The sequence below is a fragment of the Gallus gallus genome, chromosome 28 (assembly GCF_016699485.2).
Source record: "Gallus gallus isolate bGalGal1 chromosome 28, bGalGal1.mat.broiler.GRCg7b, whole genome shotgun sequence".
Classification (NCBI taxonomy): domain Eukaryota; kingdom Metazoa; phylum Chordata; class Aves; order Galliformes; family Phasianidae; genus Gallus; species Gallus gallus.
The window spans coordinates 2121608-2131427 of NC_052559.1; the positions used below are offsets into that span (position 1 = coordinate 2121608).

The following is a 9820-nucleotide window of genomic DNA, read 5'->3' on the forward strand; positions in this document are numbered from 1 at the left end:
GAGCCCGGGGGTCACCGTCCCGGCTGCGGGCACCACGAGCGCCGCTGCTGACTCCCAGCGCAGCATTTGCATCTGAAAAGTGGGTTTTGTTTACACCTCTTAGAGCTCCAAACGACGAGTTATTTCCCTCGACGTTCCGAGCTTTAAATTAACCTCCAAATGCGATTGGTGGCTGTTTCTGAGCAAGTTTTCCTCTCAGAAGCCAGGCAGGAGTTTGCTTGGTGCGGGTTTCTGGTTGGGACCGTTTGCCCGTCGCTGTGAGAGAGCAGAAAAATGCGTGTGAGTCCGCAGCGCGGTGCGTGCTGCTCACCCATAGCCACAGGCGGGGATTAATGGGCTCCCAAATCGTTCCAAAGAGCCACTTCACCTCATCAGCTTTGATAGGAGATATTAGTAAAGCAAAATGCTTCATCGCTTCAGTTCACAGCGACAAAACAAAGAGCCCCGTTTGATTCTGCTTTTAAATGCCCGGCTGCTAATTTTCTGTGTTCTGTGTGATGCAGGCCCGAAGGACATCTCCTCGGACAGTCTCCTTTCTTTCCCATTCAGACCGGGCCTCTTTCTTGTGAGTTCCCATTGATATCTTTAATTGTGGACCTTATTCTCGTGCTCGTGGCTCTGAGGGTTCAGTCTTTTATTTTTCCGACTCATGGTGCCATTCATCCTCAGCCTTTGCTGGCTACAAGCTGCCAAGTCTAAACCTTTCCTGGAAACAAGGGTGGATAGTGATGGGACAAGGGGGAATGGTTTTAAACTGAGACAGGGGAGGTTTAGGTTGGATATTAGGAGGAAGATTTTCACCCAGAGGGTGGTGACGCACTGAACAGGTTGCCCAAGGAGGCTGTGGGTGCCCCATCCCTGCAGGCATTCAAGGCCAGGCTGGATGTGGCTCTGGGCAGCCTGGGCTGCTGGTTGGTGACCCTGCACATAGCAGGGGGTTGGAACTGGATGATCATTGTGGTTCTTTTCAACCCAGGCCATTCTATGATTCAATGTGATTCAATTAAATCACAGGATCATTTGAGTTGGAAGGAAGGGACTCTTACAGCTCATCTGGTCCACCTCCCTGCAATGAACAGGGCCAATCCTCCATCTTCCCACAGTGGAGCACTTGATCCCACGCTCCCTCTGTGGAATGGTCCTAATGTAGACGTTGCTTAAGAGATGCAAACCCCTGAACTTTTCCTGCCGAATAGTTACAGCCTGTGATAGGTCATTAGAATTTGATTTTTATTTCAATTCCTATATTTTAATTCCTATATTTCTGTGCCTTTATTTTTCCCAGCTTGCTGTTGCCACACGCTTTCAGTGCAGGATGCAGACTGCCCTCCCACTCCAGCTCAGGACACTGCAGTTCCCCATCTACGCTGATATCGCAACTCACTGCTCCAGCTTTCAAGGTGCTCTGTGGCCGGGGATGGGATTCAAGCATGAACTTGGCTACTTCTGAGTTAGGTATGGGAAAACTCAGCTTCCACTCTGATAGGCAGTCCAATGCCTGGCCACAAAACTGAACAGAACTGAAGGAATTGGACCGTTAAAAAGCAGCTGAAGGTAGAAGATTTGCCAGGCTCTGTAGGAGGGTGTTGGGATTTCAGATGTCTGATAGTTCTGGGGAAGGTGTAGCCAGCAGCCACGCAGGCTTCCTCCAAACTTCCCATTTTGCAGGGACGTCTCAAGCTAACGAGCTGTCAGCTGAGTGCCTTCGCACCCAAGGCAGCCGTGGGCTGTGCTCCTGTTTCTTTATATCTATTCCAGCAACTTCTGGGTTTTGCAATAAGTGTCTGCAAATCCAATTAGCTACTTTCTTTGTGGCACTGTAGTCTGGCAGAGATCTGCTGTGTTGCTGCCATCTACAGTAGGGCCAGTGCCAATGGATAAGAAACAGATCTAATTTGCATATTCAAGTATGCAAATGGACAGCGACAGCTCTCCCTAATTTCTCTTTGGGCTTTTTATTGCAAAAGCGTTGCTTCAGAGATCCTAGTCTTGTGCTGAGAGGTGTGTGTTTCATCCTGCCTGGCCCTCGCAATGCCAAGGGGTGGTTCTGCCCCGTGAGAGCTGGGGATGCAGGTAAATGAAGTGGAAAAAATACTTTGTGCTGCACCTGTCCCTCCCTTGGCCAGGTAAACACAGGAGGCACCCAGACTGCTTACTTGCCAGGATCCAAGTAACATCTCTCATATTGCAATGAGAGTAGTTTCCTGTGGGCTTAGCATCACTCTTTGAGTAGGCTGGCTCACACCTCTGCCATAAAGCCCTATGGTCGATTGATATCTATGCATGTATTATGTTTGTGTTACTACAAACACAACAGCCAACCACTTCTGTAACCCTGTCTTGCCCTTCCTATTCTTGGAGAAAAAAATTTGTTTAGCTGTTTATTGCCATTCTCCATTATTCTCTCATTGCTATTTTAGTTGCATCTTCCCTTTTTCTACTCTGAACCAAAGACCACAAGTTCTGTGGTCCATCTGTACTTTGAGTGGCTTGGAGAGCCGCCAGCTAACAAGGAAGATCATCCCCGGCACTTGAGTCAAACAGCATAGAAAAATGATGGTCTTGTAAGTGTTCTATGGACTTAAAGACACCGATCTTGCATTTGAGCAGAGTTTCTCTGAGAAAACTCACACTTCAACTTCGTATCCATATGCAATACTACTGAGTGGAAAGACCCTTAGGTTCACCTGTGGACTTCTGTAAGTCACTAACCAGCTGCACAGTGATCACAGTAGTCCTTATCTAATTTCGTGTAGCAGTGTCTGATGAGCCAAACACTCTGTGGAGTTTCTGAGTTGAATATAACTTCAATCAAAATAGAGAACTGATGGTATTTAAGATAGTAAGGGCTGGTATTTACCATGGGTTCGCCAACAATAGTGCCATATCCTTACTTACAGCCTCAGAAGAAGTTCTGAACCCCAAGTCAGGAGAGGATTTGGTATTCAGGAGATGCATTTTACACCAGGATAGTGCAGCAAAAGTCCAGATTGTTAATGGCCAAAACCTCTGATTGCCAGAAAGATGTTCCTAGCAACAACTAGCTGCATCTGGGAAAAAAAATTACAGGCAGCTTGGAAATTCTTTGCTTCCTTTATTAATGAAGGACTTAGAAAGAAAAAACCCACCCAAACCACTGTAATATAATTGAGCTTAACTAGGTTCTTTTGTGCCTGAGGAAAATCTGAATTATAGCTTACTATAGGTTCTGAAAAATGCAGAAGTCTTTTAATGGGCAATAACCCTCTGAAACAGAAGGAAGAGGGAAAATTTTCTTAGTAAGAGGGAACACAATGAGAATTTATTTTATGCTTTCTGTGTAGTTAGTGCTGGTGAAAAGAGCCAGATGAATAGTCACAAATACGTCATGTCCTTTGCAGATGCAACATGGGCAGCACAAGCGTCCTCAAACCGCCCCGCCAACGTGCTTCAATTCTGAATGAGGAGAACCAGCTTTCTGGGTGAGAAAGGACTCTGTCTCTATTCAGTCCCTGACCCTTCCGCTCAAGACTGTTAATGAAGGGGCCTCATTAGCACCAAAGGTGAGGTTGGCATTATAATGTAGCTACCGGCCCGCTGCAGGCTGAGCTGACACCTATCAATTTGTTCTGTCGGATGACGATACCTTTCGTTAGCACTCTGCAGACAGAGGTCAGGTTTGGCCAAATGATGTAAGGGGCTGTGTCATGCCAATCTCACCAGCTGGCTGGACCTGCCACGAAGAGCATTTCACAGCTTGGATTCGTCCAGCACTGAATACGAGCTGCTGGCAGAAGCTCAGGCTGGAGAGGACAAGTCCAAGCACCTTAAGGAGCAAACACAGTCATGGTTCAACAGAAGGGAGGGAGATTCGCTGCTGACATTTGTGTCTGCTTTGCCTGTGCCTTGTTTTGGTTGATGCCAAAGTCATTGAGGGATGCTCATCTGTGTGCTCAGAGAGAGGCCACCTTCTGACAGGGAACGGTGACCCTGTGACAGGATAACTTTTAGAGCACTAAATAATACAAGATGCGAGGAGAAATAGCTTGAAAAAAAAGGACATGGCAGGATGAGATCAGCAGCAGAATCTGACCAGCATCAAAAAGCCCGTTCTGATTCATTTCCTGGATTGAAAAGAGTGTCCAAAAAAGGAGCAGGAATTACTATTTCAGATAAATATACTGTCTGAAATACAGTCTCTCCACAGCCAAGGCATTCCCAGTGTCTGGAGTTTCCCAGGCCTAACATGCAACAATCCTGTGGCCACGCATTCATGCATGCCTTGTTTCTGAGCATCCCAAGTTCTGTCTCACAGCGTGGTGCCTTTTCCTCCTGGGGACTGGTGTTTCTGCTATTTCCAGCCCTAATCACTCAGCTTGGTGGTTTTCAGAGCAACTGGCCCTTTCTGACAAAAGCAGGTACCCAGCCTGGTAGTTCAATCCTCACTACAGTAAGAGCAGGTTGTGAGACATCCCAGAACCTACAACATATTCAGAACCTATAACGCTCAAATCAATGTGAATTTCTGATTTTTGTGGCTGCTCAGTCAGCTGCTGTAGTGAGAGTTTCCACCAAAACCAAGCTGCTTTGCTGGGTTTGCATGAAATGAGCTTCTTTGTGGCTTCCACCTGTCTGCACAGCAAATGGAGGTGGGGTTGCCACATATGTTAGTCTATGCAAACCAGCTCTAATGTAGCTAGCTCAGGTATGATAGCAGGTGAGATAATCCCCCACACTGCAGTGCAGGCTATGCAAACTTGCCTGTGACTCAGGGAATTTGGCTGGCAGTACCATGCTGAAATTTGTATCACTGAAACTTAAATGTTATCACTGATATCGCTACCTGTGAGACAATAGTGCACCTGATTGCAGCAGAGTCATATCTTGGCACTTTTGAAATGCCTTGGAGCTTGACTTTGTTCCACTGTAGCCCAGCCAGCGTAGTTTCAAGGGAGTCAGGATGGGATCTAGAACAACACACGCATGCAACAAATACTGTTTCTGCCAACACAGTGTGAACTGAAGACTCTCTGCAGTTAGACTGTGAAGGCAGAGCTGTAACAAATTCTGTCCCTTTGTTACTCAAGCATCAGAGCTAGGCACTGTAATACATGCCCACAATTTTATCCATTACATACATTTTATATGCCATCAATATTTTGGATTAATGAAGAATACAATCAATTTGATACATTTCATGCAATTTTTGCAATGCATTATGTAAACATTGCAGATGCAGGCTGTTTTCTCCCGTTGCCTGTGGATTTTTATATGCTATGCAATCTATTTTAAATACATGCGTGAAATGTGTCACGAAACATCTGACATATGTGGAAAACATATTACTGTATCGTATGGGCAGTGTAGAAGGTCACTGATGAACAGCTTGAAAACAGCAATCATTTGCATACAGATATATAGCTGTTTATATTATGATCCCATCATAGGGGAATAGGGTCCCAGGTCTGCATGGGTCACTGGCAATGGCAGCATTGTTGGACTTGTGATGCATAACGTGATGGAAACAAATAGAAGTAGCTAGGATGCTTGTTGCCTGGACATTTCCATCAGTTCCTCATAACAGGGCAATTTATAAAGTCCTGTGGAAGGTAAGGGACAGTAAGCTGGAGAGCAGAGTTGTGTTTTTAATGACACTTCATCATAGTTTGATCATTAAAAGTTACCCTTGTTCAGAGCACTTCTCTGTGCCGAGCGTTACAAAGCAGATCCTGTTGTCTCTTTCAAGCATCCACTCCAGGTTGGACTGAATGGAGTTAGTACACATTAGGGATGGTACAGACAGGGTCAAGACCTGCCTTTAATCTCTGTGTATGTCTTTCTGTCAAGATGATTAATGTGTTTCAGTGTTACACCACTAAATCTTTAAGTCGGATAGGATGAATGGCGATGAAGAACAAATTTAACTTGTTGCCATTTTTGCTCCATTTCACAGATTTGGTTTTGATTTCACTTGGCAGTGCTCTGGTGGGTGTTAGTGCTTGGCAGTAAACAATAAAATCCCACATATATCAATTTTTGCGTTTTCACGTTGCAGTTCTTCACTGATTAATTTTTAGATCAGTCCCAGAAAGCACTTGGAGAAATACTGCAGTTTGCACTTTATTGGCATTACATGGCACTATTTCTGGCTGCTGCTCAACAAAATGAATCCTTAAGTGTAAGCGAGTGCCACTGATATCAATGGAAATATTCATATGCTTAAAATTAAACATATGCTTATGCATTTCAGTGAACTGAGACACCTGGTCTCTCGTGGAAGGCCTGTTTACATCAGTGAAGCTCATGAATTGGGACCCAATGACTGAATGCTCATGGAGAGTGAATGAGAAAACACGGAGGACAGTCCTAACTGAGACCACGAGCTTCAGTGTGAAGGCAGGGAGAAGCAAATCCTTTCATCTCAGGTATTTTTATAGCAGCCATTACTACAGAATTGAAGTTATGTGAACCACTTTATCAGAGAAATGTGAACTGCTTGTGTTTCTTCTGAGAACAGCAGTGAAAATGTGTTGCTAAGTGGAAGCAAAGCAAGAGGCTTTATAGAAACAGCTGAAAACATTATTTGATCTTTTAAAATCATTTTTGCCAACTGGTTTATTTGGCCGTGTAACATCCATGCCTCATGTTGTTGAAGTACAGCTTTTACCCACAACTCCCCTATGCTCACTGGTCAAATCTGGCCCTGATAATGTGTGCAGTCACCGTTTGAAATAACACAGAGAGACACAGGCAGGGCACCTCAAGACTGTGACTGCTGCAAGACTGTATTCATTGAACCAGGACTTCCAGCTAAGCAGGATCTGATCCCATTTATCTGTCCAGAACAACCTTTAATATGTGGAGATTCTGGCATTTGATTACAGCCCTACAGTTAATTTTGTCTTATATAAAAAGTGGATAGCAAGGATGTAGGCAAAACAGGGAAAGAAAAGAAAGAACTTTTTTTGCTAGCAGTTCTGATGGGGATGTGACAGAGCTGCCAACCTCTGAGCTGGAAATCCTGAGTCAAACTTCAGAAGCAGTGCTTAGAATTGTAAGGACAAGAATTTAGAGGTAATCTTTCCTGGAGCCTCTCTCTTTCCTTCCCGAGTTTCTCAGCCCTTTGCATTTATGCTTTCCAGTTTTGTACCGCTGACTTTGGAGACTAAAACTGAGCAAAGTTTAACCTGAATTAATGTTGTTTTAACACAACTCCAGAAGAGAGCTTTTTAATCACAAAGATGACCAGGCTTCACTAAAATCCCAGCCCGTTATCCTTTCTGTGTATCAAACTACAGTCTTCCTTTCTCTCTGAGACAGTTACAAATAAAGGTCTTTTGCAGACAGCACAAGGGACACTCCAGTGAAGCAATTTCTTCTTCTGGCATTGTTAAGAGCAGAGAGCAGGTTATTATTAATTACTTTTGCATTACTTATGCAGGTCCATGAATATGCACTGTCCTTTACGGATAAATCCCTCTGCCCTGACAAGTTTCCAGCTTGCTGGCCACATCCTGCAGTGTAAATCTGTAACAGCAGGAGGCAATTTGGTGCAGCAAAACAGGTAAAAGTTAATCTTTTATCCTGCAGGACTGGTGCCTCATCAACATTATTAGTTCATTTGTGTTGCAATTGCACCAAATAGACTCGGCTGATGCTGTTGTTTCACAATCTCTTTTTAATCTGGCATCAGTTGAAAGCAGCAGTCTCTCTGTTCTCTTCCTCATTCCTCTCTTGCTTCTTTTCTTGTGGTTTAGGCAGCCACATGGCAAACCAAATCAGGAAAATGATCCGGGTTAAGGCTCATCTGGCAAAAATAAGGGAAGGAAGGGTTTAATTTTGACCATTCCTAACTCAGATCCTGAGTGTGTGGGCTTGTAGCTCTTCCTGCCCTGCGAAATTCCAGCATGACTCTGCTGATTGCCTCAGCTGCATGCAGCCAGCATGGCACACACATGCCAAAGGTCCCTTTGCAGGGGAACTGCAGAGCTTCCCAGGGCTCTGGGGGCAGAGAAAGGACCGCTGTTACCTTTGTACCCCTGCATTGTGCTGGTGGTTCCTCCTGGTCCCTGTTCTGCTCGCAGCAGAAATGCCACAACTCGTTTTGACGAGATGGCTGCACCCCACATGCGGGACACGTGGCTCCCTGGTGGGAGGGATGGGATGTCCCCAGCAGCTCGGGGACCTTTTGGAGGTGCTTTGGGGAACCCCGCACAGCTTTGGGGTGCAGCACCGCAGTCACGTCCCGGTGTCAGGGCTGCCTCACTCTCAGAACGCGGCCCCGCTTGGCGCAGGGGGCCCTGCCTCAGGCACTGCACTCCTTTTAAAGCTGCTTTGTGGGTTTCTTTTCTTTTCCCTCTCTCTTCCCCCCCCCCCCCACTGCCCCCCCTCTTCAGGTTCCCAGGGCTGGGGATTCAGCTTCTGGCTTCATCCAGAAATCCCTGAGGGTTTCAGATCCCCACGAGGCCTCTCAATGTCTTGATCTGCTTGAATAGGCATTTTTAACCCGGCCCCGGCTGTCATCGGGGCCTGTTACAGTCACTCAACTGCAGCAACATTGTTCTCGAGGCGCCTGGGACACCTCCCTTATTACCATAGAGCACGGGGGATTTTGCTGTGGGGTTTCTCCTCATCATCTCTCAGACCTGCGGCGGTCCATTAGCCCTCCTCCATATCACAGCCTCCGTCCCTGCGTGGCTCCTAGCATCCCCATCCCAAAGGACTGCTGGCTCCTGTCCATCTCCCTCGGTCCCCAAGGAGGTGATGGTGACCCCCTTTTCCTGTGCCAGGCTCCCTGGCAACGCGGCCTTTCTTTGCCAGCGGCCTCCTCCACCCCCTGACGGGGAGCGGGGCCGTGAAAGCCGCTCTGCACTTTTGAACTTGCTGCCGTCGCGCTCAGTGGCTGCGCGGGACAGCAGCAGCCGAGGGGCCGGGCCCAGCAGGGACCCGGTGCAATTGCCCAGAAGTTATTAATAGGCTGCAGAAGAATGTGATGGGCTGGGGAAGGGGTGAGGGAGAGGGGGAGAGAAGTGGGGAGGGGGAGTGAAACGAGGTGACGGGGAGAGGCAGGAGTGATGGCATGCAGAGAGACAAAGAGGAGGATGGAAGAGGTGGGTGAAGGAAGACAAAAGCCTGGCCACTGGTGTCCCCATCCTGTGCCGTGCATGGTGGCCATGCTGGCATGGAGCTGGCCTTGTGCAGTGCTGGAGGACACGGACCAGACCTTGGGGTTCGGCCCAAGCGTGATGCAGGTGAAATGTTGCCCGGGGTTCATGAGCCACACTTGCCATCTAGTGGCTCTGGGGACCATTGCAGAGGGACCCACAACACGACGCTGGTGGGGCTGTGTGCTGACTTCTTGTTCAAGATGAGCCCCAAAGGGCTGCTGATTTTTGCTTTATTGACAGCATCCCCAAACCCCTGTGGTTCCCTGGAGGGTCATCACCTTGCTGAGGCTGTACTTCAGGGAGCCAACTCCAGCTGTTCTGCTGGCCTCTTGGTGCCCCCAGAGTCACAGAATCATCAAATCATTCAGGTTGGAAAGGACCTCCAAGATCACCCAATCCAACCCCAACCTGTCCCACCGTGCCCACTAACCATGTCACTGCCACCTCTCCACGGTTCTCAAACACCTCCAGGGACGGTGACCCAACCTCTTCCCTGGGCTGCCTGTTCCAATGTCTGACCACTTTTTCTGAGAATAAATTGTTCCTAACAGACAACCTCAACCTCCCCTGGTGCAGTTTAAGGCCATTACCTCTCGTCCTACCAGTGGCTGTGCCAGGCCCCAGGTTCCACATGTCACCGTGATGCAGCAGGGCTCAGTGGGAGCACATCCACA

The 9820-nt window shown here is 47.4% G+C and overlaps 1 long non-coding RNA gene across 1 annotated transcript; it reads left to right on the top strand.

The window, feature by feature from the left end:
- The first annotated feature begins 292 nt into the window (after positions 1 to 292).
- On the top strand, positions 293 to 8965 carry LOC101747775. The gene is made up of 5 exons (XR_005842139.2): positions 293 to 565; positions 1286 to 1455; positions 3381 to 3461; positions 6230 to 6404; positions 7421 to 8965. It is a non-coding gene; the product is annotated as an uncharacterized LOC101747775 (long non-coding RNA).
- Positions 8966 to 9820: the final 855 nt, after the last annotated feature.